General features: G+C 48.6%; 1 protein-coding gene across 9 annotated transcripts in view; it reads left to right on the top strand.

The window, feature by feature from the left end:
* Nucleotides 1-12408, top strand: part of MEGF11 (multiple EGF like domains 11) — a 332801-nt gene that overhangs the window by 164330 nt on the left and 156063 nt on the right. The window lies entirely within an intron of this gene.

The raw sequence follows: 12408 nt of genomic DNA on the forward strand, positions 1-12408 counted from the left end.
GTGGGGCGGGCTTGGGAGGGTCTTTCAGACATAGTCTGTCTGTCTCACAGTTTCCTTCCAGTCCAGTGGTAAAGAAATGGCAGGAAGGCAGCACTCAATCAATGGGACTAGGCAGTAGAGAGAAAATCTTGCCCCTGGAGTGTGTTTACCAAACACGTAGGGAAACAACCTTGTTACTTTACAATATGAGAGTGGGCTGCCACCTCAATGTTCACAGCAGAACTATTTACAATAGCCAAGACATGGCAGCAACCTAAATGTCCATTAACAGATGACTGGATAAAGAAGAGGTGAGATATATATACACGTATAAAAAATATATATATTGGAATACTACTCAGCCATAAAAATGAATAAAATAATGCCATTCACAGCAACATGGATGAACTTGGAGATTGTCACTGTAAGTGAAATAAGCCAGCAAGGGAAAGAAAAATACCATATGATATAACTTATATCGGGAATCTAAAACAATGACACAAATGAACTTATTTACAAAACAGAAACAGACTCACAGACATAGAAAACAAACTTATGGTTACCAGGAAAGGATGTGGGAAGGAATAAATTGGGAGTTTGAGATTTGCAGATACTAACTACTATATATAAAATAGATAAACAACAAGTTTCTACTGTAGCACAGGGAACTATATTCAGTATCTTGTATTAACCTATAATGAAAAAATATGAAAACAAATGTATATATATGTATGATTGAGACATTATGCTATATACCAGAAATTGACACAACATTGTAAACAGACAATACTTAAATTAAAAAAAAAAAGTGGGCTGCCCACTTTCCACTTCCAATTAAGTCATCAGGCTTGGTGCTGAGCAATGCACAAGCTGTTTCCTCAATAAACCCACCCTCATGGGTTGAAGAGTCCCCACCATTGGATCTTATTCAAAGCCACGAAGTCCTCCACAAGTGGAAATCTGTCTCTAGCTTCTACGGGTTGGTTCTCACCCATGATAAAGGCCAGGAGGGATGACAGATCACCATGACCCTCCTTGTCATGTCTGGACTTCCTCCCAAGGAGCTCAGCGGACAAGACCGCAGACTGTGTGGGAGGACAGTCATCTCTGAGGAATTGATAATAGCCACTGAGACTACATAGAAGAAACCAGAGTCCCCTTCCATGGGTCAGGCCTTCAGGTATTAGAAGACAGTGATCATTCCCCTCCTCCCCAGTTTTTATTCTCCAGTAATATGTTCTGAACTGCCTCCCCATCTAGTTCCCATTGGCTGTGGCCTTTATTCCTCTTAAACTATCATTCCTGGATCTGAACACAGATGCAGGCTTGTATGGAAAAATAAAAATAGAGAGACACTATGTATTGAATTTTACTATGCACTAGGCACTTTATCTTCTGATTTAATCTTCACAACAACCCTATGATGTGGGAATTATTATTAGCCCCATTTTACACATGAGAAAGTTGAAGCACAGAGAGGTTACCGAACTCTGGGCAGACACACAGCCAGTAAATGATGAAACTGGACTATCGATCAAGCAAAAACCTAGGTCCTGAGCCTGAACACTTAATCATTATGCTCTCCTTCCTTCAGGATGCTCAGCCTCTGTTAATACAGCCTGAGGGTGGAATAGGTCTTTGATAAGAAAACAGAGCTGCTCACAGAGGAAGGAAGGACCTGCTTGAAAGATGTGGCCCTGAAATATTGTTATGGAGATTGATGAATCAGTCATGGGACACAAATTATGACTAAGTTTGCTCCAAGCAGTTTGACTCTGTTTGCTGTTGTGCCATTGGACATGTGTCTGCCTGTGTGCGCTCTCTGGTGCCTTAGGTCTTTGGGGGACCCGTGTCCGTGGGGGGAGGTGTCTCGATCAGCATAGTGTGTATCTCTGGAGATTTCTGAGTAGGATCTGTCATATGCGTGCATATGCCTGTGACACCCTTGCAGGGAAGCTTTGGGTTTTGTTTAATCAAAAGCATCCTTCTTGTTGGTGTTTTTTTCCTGATTCTAAAGTCATACCTGTTCATATTAAAAAGGAAATTCAAACTGCACCAAAAATATAGACGAAAAGGTTAAACCCGCACACCCAGTGATAACAATGACTTCTGGCATCTGGGTGCTTGTCTTCCTTATTGTTTGTCTGCACTTCCAGCTAGATCTGGGTATAACTTTTATTTACATCAAATCTTTGTGCTATCCTGTAACTTGCTTTTTTAATTCAACTGTATGTCATACACTCATTTCCTTGTCAGTAAACATGAATCTCCCTTAAACTTTTGAATGGCCTTATAGAATTTCATTGTGTGGATTACTGAAGTACTTAACCAGTCTCTCGTTGATGGACATTGAGGCTGATTCTGATTTTTCACTATATTAGGCCCACCATCTTTTATCCAAGATCCTTGGGGCCTGTTGGTTTCAAAATTTAGATTTCTTTCCAGAGTTCAGGAGGGTGTGTGGGGACTACATCGTACATGACATATCCTCCAGTGGGACTGGGGCAGCACCGTGGGATGAAACGTAATAGTATTTCTGAAGCGATGTATGACTGATCATACCTAGTGACATATAGACAGTATATAACCACAAATTGGTGGCATGAAGATTTTGCCTCTAAATGAATTTTGGAAAATTAAGAAAAAATTCTTGTGGACTTTTTAAGAGATGTTTGGATTGTGGGCATGTGGATAAGGGACTGCGGTCCTGTGTAAAAACCCTGCGGTGATTCTTCTTGTGCATGTATCTTTGCCCACGTGTCCCAATTTCTTCTTAGGATAAATTCCTGGAAGAGGCAGGGAGGATTATAGAGATCCATCATCTAACTGCCTGCCCCTGCCCTGCCCTCTGTGGCTGCCAAGGGATTTATGACTTTGATAGCCGTGAAGGGGACAGATCCAGTAGTCGGATGGGAGTGGAGGACTTTCCATTTTTCTACAGACTTATAACCCCATAGCCTAATTTCTTGAAGGTCTGGACTAATTTCTTTCTGCTCCATAAAGGAAGTGAGGTGATGCTGATTTGCCTGGTGGGGAGACACGTCACCTATTGTGGATAATTCCAAGATGTTAGATGGACCAATATGGGGAAATGGAGTGGCTGCATGCTTGGTCATAAACCTCCATCCCATATAATAATGAAGAGTAAAAGGATGAAATGTCAGTGTACGCTGAGTAAAGACGACAGAGTGACTCTTATTAAATTGCACTAATCTCACAAGTGGAGATAAAAAGAAAAAAAAAGTTTTGCTATATTGAATGTCTAGCTTTTTAAAGTAATTAGGAATATTAAAGCACTGACAATGATTGAGATAGAAACATTATTCATAACTTTTATTTCCGCACTTGGCAATGATCCAGTATATTTCATTTATGAGGTTTCAGCTGTAAGGAGAAGGATGTGAGCCAATTCCTAAATTAAATATGCCCTGTTAACTTTTATAAATGATACCCAAGAATCAACTTGGAAATTTAAGCCTTCATTGTATTATTTAATTATTGTGTTTCTTGGGTCCTGCTTCTCTGCCTCCCTTCCCATGGTGCTTGGCAGTTTGGGTTCTGGGCTATAGAATGGCATTTTAGTTTTGAAGGGCTGGGGCAGACGTGAGAGAGAAACACACCCTCCCCTCATTTCTCCAGTCTCCCGTGTTTTCAGGATTCCACTATAGCGTGCGGGAGAGTAAAAGCTCGCTACACCATCTCAGTACTTGTTGAAACTGCCCCCACCCCCACCCTCCTCACCCCAACCCTCCCCTCCCAGCCCAAGCCCCGCCCCGGCCCCGCCCACCCAGGTCCCGGCCCCGCCCCAGCCTTCCACGTTTGATGTTGAGCATGAGACAGCGCTACAGAGCAGGCTTGAGTAATGAAGGCAGCAGGAACCAAGTTGGGCCACTACCAAGAGGAGCTTCTGCCAAGTCAAATGTGTTCTTATCTTGAATGGTGTGTGGGACCCCTGGCTGACTTGGCTTCAGCTATCCTTGAAGATTAAAAGAAAACATTGACCAGCTCAGAAATATGCCGGTGCCGCACCTCAAACTAGTCTCGGACCCTTTAGGTCAGTGCTTTTTAAACTAAGATTTTGTGTTCACTAGATCTCTCTCTCTCTGTGTGTGCGTGAGTGTGTGAAAATATACATAATGTAAAATTTACCATTGTAACCACTTTTAAGTGTACAGTTCTGTGGCAGTAAGGACATTCACATTGCTGTGCAACCATCATTATCCTCCATCTCCAGAGCTTTTTCATCTTCCCCAACTGAAATTCTGTACCCATTAAATGCTAACTCCCCATTCCCCACCCCACCAGCCACAATCAACCACCATTCTATTTTCTGTCTCTAAAAGTTTGACACCTCTAGGTATCACATATAAGAATCATACAACATTTGTCCTTTTCTGACTAGCTTGCTTCACTGAGCATAATGGTCTTCAAGTTTCATCAGTATTGCAGCATGTATCAGAACTTCTTGCTTTTTAAGGCTGAATAATATTTCATTGCACGTACAGAACACATTTTGTTTACTCATTCCTCCATCAATGGACACTTGGGTTGCTTCTGCCTGTTGGCTATTGCGAATAATGCTGCTGTGAACATGGGTGTACCAATATTTCTTCAAGTTCCTGCTTTCACTTCTTTTGGATATAAACCCGGAAGTGGATTGCTGGATCATATGGTAATTCTGTTTCATTTTTTGAGGAATCACCATACTGTCTTCCACAGCATCTGTGCCATTTTACATTCCCATCAGCAACGCACAGGGTTCTAACTTCTCTAACATCCTTGTCGACACTTGTTAGTTTCTGTTACGTAATTATCATCCTAATGGGTGTATATTGGTATCTCACTGTGCTTTTGGTTTGCTTTTCCCTAATCATTAGTGATGTTGATGTCCTTCCACGTGCTTTAGTGGCCATTTGTGTATATGCTTTGAAGAAATGTCTATTTGAGTTATCTGTCCATTTTTTTCTCAACTGGGTTTTTTTTTTTGTTGTTGTTGCAGCTGCTGAATTATAGGTGTTCTTTATATATTCTGGACATTAATCCCTTATCAGATAAATGATTTGAAAATATTTTCTTTGGTACCATGGTTTGCCTTTTCTCTCTGTTAATAGTGTCCTTTTATGCACAGAAGGTTTAAATTTTGATGGGGTCTAATTTATCTATTTTTTGTTGCCTATGCCTTTGATGTCATATCTGAGAAATTATTGTCAACTCCGTTGTAAAGCTTCCTCCTATGTTTTTGTCTGAAAGTTTTATGGCTTTAGCCTGCAATTAGGTCTTTGATCCATTTTGAGTTGATTTTTGCTTATGGTGTAAGTTAGGAGTCCAACTTCAGTTTCTCTTTACTTGTGGGTATCAAGTTTCCCCGGCACCATTTGTTGGAAAGACATTTGCTGATGATTCTTGAAGCTCCAGAGTTTAAATGTTTCAGCATGTAATGGCACATTAGTTACCTAAGAAGTACTTTAAACTTTGCTTCTTATATTAAAACAAATATAGATTTATTATAGAATCAAATGCAGAATTGGCACTTATTTTTTAAAATGTAATCATTTGAGCTTTTGGTGGAACTTTTGGGGCTAAGCTACTAGGCATCCGGGGAGCAGGGTTATTTTAGGGTTGATGATTGAGAAGCAGTGGGAAAGGCAGGCAGATCGTAACCAGAATTAGATCTCCCAAGGCTGTGACTGGTTGCAAGATGGTTTATAGAAGTATCAGGGCTTCAAGCCCTTTCCCTGCTGCATTCTTGGAGACTCTTCCTTCCAGCATGCTGGGCTGTCTGTAGTACCAGCCCCCCTCACCCGAGTCTTTCCTGTGCTCCTAGGCTCTGGTTTGGCATAAGAGCTCTGGCCCAGCCCACACTGCCACCCTGCTTGTCCTCTGTGTCTTTCCACAATGCTCAGTGCTGACCTACGAGGCTATGAATCCTATGACCCCCATATTGCTGTGGCTTGGGCACCCTGTTTTCCTGAAACTGTCCTCACATATATGAAAGCATATATCCACATATTCATGGCATAGAATGCTAGGAAGTGTAATCTGGATCCAAGAACCTAAGTTCTGGTCACTGAGATATCATGGTTTAACTTGAAACCATTTCAGCAAGAGCTGGGAGGGACCTCAGAAATTGTCTGGTCTACTCCTTCCATTTTACAGATGGGCAAACTGAGACCCAGAGGAGGGAGACTATTTGCCTGAGGTTACCCAGGGAGGAAGTGGCAGAGCTGTAACTGGATTCTGGGTCTCATGACTCCCACGCCTTTTGTCTCCCACCAGCTGCTCTGGGAGTCAAGGCTGAAGTCGTTTCAGAGGCAGGTGGGTCTCATTACAGCAAAGCAAACCGGCCAAGTTATTCTGTAGTCTTTGGTGCAGATGACCTAAAGATTGCAGACCCTCCTGGTTCCTTTTTTGCCTAGATCTGAAAGCCAGACTCATGACCACAGATCAGGCCAGGGCACTGAGGTCAGTGATTTCCTGAGGGGTCAACCCTGCCATCTACCTGGCTTAACAAGTATATTAGGGGGAGGGTCCTGTTCTCAGGGGCCCCTGGGTACACTTCTCACTGACAAACATGGAGACATGTCGGTCTGGTGGCAAAGGATGTGGGTCAAAGCAAAGGTGTGGGATGTGGGCTGAGGTTCCTGCCTCTGTCCTGGGGCAGGTGACGCGGCCCAAAAGGAATTGTGCGGGACCATTTTGGGGAGTGAGTGGACCCGGCCACGTAGGTCTGCTAGGAGGGGCCACTGCCAAAACTCTGGGGCTCCTTCCCAGCCAGGGAGGATGGAGACCGAGCGTAAGGAGAGCTTGCGGGGGATGGAGGTCAGAGAGAAGCGTGGGGGGTCACGTGGTTTGAGAAGGCAGGTGCATAGGGATTCCTGCTCTCACTGCGCGCAGATACTTCACATACATGATCTCATGTAATCTGCCAGCAGCCTGGAGAGGTCATGTGTGTTATCTCCATTTCACAAATGAAGACATGGCAGCTCAGAGACATAGAGTAACTTCTGATACTTGCCCAGCTAACAGGTGGCAGCCCCGGGAGTAGAACCCAGCCCTTGTGTTCTTCCCACAGCTCCACACTGCTTCCAAAAGGATGAATCCAGCTTCGGTGCCACCTCTGCCTGGGTTACCCTAGCTAAGTCCTTCCCTCTCCCTAAGCCTCAATTTTCTCATCTGTAAAATGGGAAGGTCAGCAGGGCTATTCCAGCTCTAAAATCCCGTGATGCCCTGTTTCTGGGAAGTTAAAATCCAGCATCGTCTCACCCAGTCAAGGGCCCCTGACCTCTAGGGGAGGGAGTCTGCTCTCCCTGGTCCCCAGCATAGCCCTCCTGTGATTTACTCTCTCTTCCTTCCAGGACCTGGAAAAGGAGTGGGAGGGGGACAGCCCTGGGAGGGGACAGCCTTGTGACTCACACGCCTCCCCCAGGTGGGGGCGCCTGGTGAGCCTTGCTGCCTCATCAGGGAGGGGGCGCAGAGGGATGTCCTGCCAACCCGGAGGCTGCAGCTCACTCCATGGTTTTCTCGCTACAGCGAGCCGGCTGTCAAGGTTAAAGCAACTTCAGATGAATCACCACAAAGCAATTACACTTGTGTTGCTCCTCGCCCGCCGCGCTGCCCAGCCTGCGGCCCCTTGCAGAACCGCCTGGGCCGCCTTCTGCGGGCATCTGGCGCGCCCGTGGGCCTCCCCGGGCCGGTGGGCTCCGTGTCAGCACCGCACGCTGGGGCGCAGTCACCGTGACGGGGACAGAAGGGGCTGTGGATGTGGCAGGAAATGCTTTTTCAAGGTTTGTGCGTAAGAGGAGCTGCTCTCCACCCCAGAATTCTAATTTTGAACAAAAAAGCACTCAGTAGCCAGGGCTGGCGGCTCACTGGCTCTGCGTTCTCTGTCCCTTGAGTTCCATTGAATGCACATTTATTGAGCATTTCTCAGAGGCCAACACTGCCAGAGGTCCAGGGCCGAAGGGGTGGGGGATTAGGGGTGAGAAGGGCATAGCTCCCATCATCAGAGAACTTTGAACAAAGCCAGGCCCACCTGTATAGAGAAGAAGGAGGAGGAAGAGGCTGGGGAGAGGGAAGGCTCTGGCTTTGATGGGAGAGGGGGGACCTGAAGGTCTCAGGAAAGCCATCATGGGAAGGTGGAGGAAGGAAGGAACCAGGTGTGTGCTATGGTCCCATTTTAAAGGACGAAACTGAGGCACAGAGAGGTTAAATGATGACCTGAGGTCCCACAGCCGGTGGGCATCAGAGCTGGGTTGAGGAGCCTCTGATGGAGGCTGAAAGAGACCATGAAGAAGGTCAAGGGATCTCAGTGCAGCCCCAGCCCGAGTCCCGGGGGGCTGGGCTCTGCAAGGGATGGGCAGCAGGAAGGTGGATCTGCTGCCCTTGGCTGTCGCCTCCCTCTTTCTGAGACCACCCCCCCCCCCCCCCCCCCCCCGCTTTGGTAATGCTCTGGAAGCCGGTGGAGAGGTTTGTTTCCTCTCCAGAGTTTGATTCTTCCAAAGGTACCTCCCAGGAGAAACAGGAAATGAGAGGGAGCAGATGCCGGGTACCTTGTCCTCCCGGAGCCCAGACCAGTGTGAGGATGGGGATGAGGCTGGGCAGCGGGCAGCCCATGGAGACCCCAGACCACAGGACTGAAGGCAGCTGGTCCCCCCACCCTCTCTCTGCCCTTGGACCGGGTCATTCTCTTGTGATGACACCCACCAGGAGAGGAGGGGAGATCTTCTGAGAGCCCCCTTCCCAGGTCCCAGGGAGGCAGGTCATGGGGCAGAAGGTGGCGTGGGGACCCTGCTCCTCCCGCTCCTTGAGAGAAGGCAGCCTCTCAGGGTCTCACCCCTTCTTCCTCTGCCTCTCAGACCAGTCCCATCTGAGCAGGGTCAGGGGTCAGGCAAGGCCCTGGCACATGCAGTCTCCACTGAAAGTCAATTTTTATACCTGCAAAAGCCAGGAGCTGGAGAGCTTGCTGTCTGTGTGTGAGCTGTGTGCTGGAGGGGGCTGTTGTACAGGGGAGGAGGGAGGTACCTTCTGGCCAACTCAGCTCTGGCCATCTGGCTCCCTGAGAACAAAATTAATTAATAAATGGCATGCAGGGAGTCTCAAGGGCTGGGAGGGGGAGGAGGGTGGGACAACCCGCCTAGAATGTGACAAAAGCAGAACAGAGTGGCAACAGCCACGCTGGCATCGTCATTGTTGTGCAGGACTGGCAGGCAGTGCTGTCACCCCTCCAAGGCCCGCTTGGGAATGAAAAGTACACTACATGCCCCCCGCCCCTCCACGCATGCGTACACGCATGGCCTGCACTTAGAGTGCGTGGGCTGGGTCTCCATGGGAAACACGGTTCCTGCGGGAAGGGAATCACGAACTGCTTCCACCCATCCCCTGGAGCAGGGAGGGGCCAGCCTGAACTCTGACGCTCTGACGGGGAAGGGGAGGGAAGGGTGCATCCTCTCTGGAGCCAGAGGGCCAGCTGATGGCAGGTCCCGTTCTCCCAGACCTCCCCTGCCCCCAAGGACTTGCGTTCCCTCCCAGTCAGCCCAGCCCTGCTGTGTGCCCGGCTTGGCTCCACGCTGAGGGTGCACATGATGATCCCATTGCATCCTCCCACTGCCAGGGGAGGTAGGGGTTATGAGCCCTGTTTTGTGGTGGAGGAAGCCGTGGTCTAGAGAGGCTTAGTGGTTCCCCAAGGTCACTCAGCTGCTCCTGAGTGTGTGCTCTCTTTGTTCGGGCATGTTTCTACCAGAATGCGGGGCCGTGGAGGAGGCGGCCTTTGATCTGAAAGGGAGAGAGATCTGGGCTCTGCTCTTACTTAGACTTCTCTCCTAACTCATATCTGACACTTACTATACACGCTGCCCCATTCATTATTCCTTATGATTTATTACTATCTCCATCTTCCAGATGAGGAAACTGAGGCTCAGGGAGGTTAAGTACCTGGCCCAAGGGCACACAGCGAGTAAGTGGCAGAGCCAGGATTCGAACCCAGGCAGTCAGTCTCTGGAGACCCCACTCATAACGCTGGTTAAAGCGTCTTTCCGGGGTTCTCTGCCTTCCCTCTCCAGCTCCTCCCACCCTAGGGAGGTAGGGAGGCAGCTAAAATGTAAACCCAGGCCATGTTGCCTCCCTGCTTCCCTTTGTTTGCCAGGAAGTGCCCAGTTCCTTGGCCAAGCCTTCAAGGCCCCTCTGGGTCTAATGCCTGCCAAGACTTCAGCCTCACCTCCCATTACCCCAACCAACCCCTGCCTCTCCTCTCCCGATTTTCCTTTAGCCACTGACCCATTGCCCTTTCGCCTTCAAAGCCCAGCTCAGATGGCACCTCTGCTGTGACATTTCCCGATTCCCACAGACGTTGACTGTATACACACGGCCAGCGCGGTCAGCGCCACCCTGGATGCTTATTGTTTGATTGTGTGGTTTTGTCCTCCAGGCCCTCATCCCTTGAGATCTTTTCAGTGGCCAGACCCAGGTCTTCCTTGTCGCTGTCACCCCGGGGCCCTGCGTGCTGCAGGCACTGCTGGGCGCTCAGCACCGTGTTGAGTGGGATCCAGTGGGTTTGCGCTCCCATCTTATCATGTTTTCATTCTTCCAGATGGTGCTCTAGTGGTGGTACTAGGACTAGGGAAGAGTGCGGGGCTCTGGGTTGGATGAATTCAAAGTCCCTTGATCTTCCGAAGATTCTCACCTCTCCATGTTGCCCAGGCATGTGCTGCCGAGGATTGCAATGTGAGGCCAGGAGTCAGATCGGTCCTTTAGAGGATGCAGAGATCACATTTAGCTGGAAAAACGGGGAAGATACCAAGAAGGCAGTGGAACCAGAGCTAGAAGAAGGATGAGATTTGAAGTTTCAATAGTCAGGTGTAGAAAGGAAGGGCCTCCCAGGCGGACAGACCCACAGAAGCAAGGGTACTGAATGGCAAGCAGGTCCGCGTGGCTGAAGCAGGGGTGCCTGGCGTGGAGAGTGGGAGCTGAGCCACGCCCGTCGGCCAAGCCAGGGGTGGTGCTCATACACCAGCAGCCCGAGGAGCTTGGACATTAGTCCACAGGCCGCGGGGAGCCCTTGAAGGCTCATTTTTGCATCAACTGAATGCATTGTTCCCTGGTGGAACAACTTCTAAACTCTTTCTTTTCCTGACTAACCTGTGACCAGGTCTGGTGTGGGAACAGAGGGCATGCTGGAGGCTCCGACCTGTCCCTCCACTCCTGGTTAGTCCCTCCAGGCCAGCCGGGCCATGCTCTCCTTCAGCTGGAGGTGACTGAAGGCCATATGGCAGGCTGTCTTGGCGTTGTGTGGGAAGCAGATGGGAGGTGGGGGAGACTGCTGTGATTAAGAGATGATGACTGGATCTGGGCAGGGGGTGACCCACAGAGGCCAGGTTGGATGTATTCTGATACCCTTCTGCCTCTCTGGCCACAGCAGGGGAGGCAGACGTGGTGGCCACTGGGATGTCCAGGAGGAGCACCTAGAACAGCCTTTCTGGCCCCCCAGGAGCTCTGCCTGCCTGTTGGGGCAGCCCTCCCCTCCACCTCCAGTCCTCAGATACCAGTGAGGCCCCAAGGCAGGCAGCAGAGGCCGCAGCAGAACTGGGGCATCTGTCACCCTCTAATAAGGAAAGCCCATTCTGGCAGGCTGGGTAATAGGCTTCGAATTGAATAATTAATAAAGTTATAAAAATATGTCTACTATATGGCCAGAATAATTCAGCCCAATTAGAGGCAATTATTTCTTGCAGTTAATGCTGCTCATTTTTTCCTGTGAACAGCTCTTAGCAACAGGATAGGATTCTCAGGTTCGGCTGCTTGCTTGAGAGGTTCTGTTGAGACCAAACCCTCCCCTAGGGCTTCTTTCAGATGAGGAACATCCATCTTTCCATCCATCCGTCCGTCCATCCATCCATCCATGTGTCAGTTGGTCCATCCATCTGTCTATCCATCAGTCTATCTGTGCATTCAACTATTCATCCCTTCACCCATTCCTCCATCCATCTGTCCATTGATGCATTCTGTTAATTTGTTCATCCATCTATCCATTCATTCAGCAGCTATTTTTTGAACCCCTTCCTTGGGCCACTGTTTTAGGTTGTGGGCATGTAGATATGAGTAAGACCCTGCCACTGCCCCCAAGGAGCTCCCAGCCCAGGAAAATGGACCTTTGAGTAATGCAAGCTGTCATTCCTATTCCTCTTCAGAGGTCCTGCCGAATGTGATTTTTGTCCTTCATCTTTTTGTCTGTGTCTCAGGGACATATATATACACATATAGAGAGAGAGAGATTTGGACTTAAACCTGGCTTGAGTTAGGTAGTAGGTTTTTTTCCCAAGATGTTTCAGCTTTTCCCCAACATTTGAGAGTTTAGGGATCTGCTGGCTTCAAAATGCCCACTGCTCTGGGTCCCAACCTTTTATCAAGTGGATGTCAGGGGATGTAGGATCCAGC

Source organism: Camelus bactrianus, chromosome 6 (genome assembly GCF_048773025.1).
Source record: "Camelus bactrianus isolate YW-2024 breed Bactrian camel chromosome 6, ASM4877302v1, whole genome shotgun sequence".
NCBI lineage: Eukaryota > Metazoa > Chordata > Mammalia > Artiodactyla > Camelidae > Camelus > Camelus bactrianus.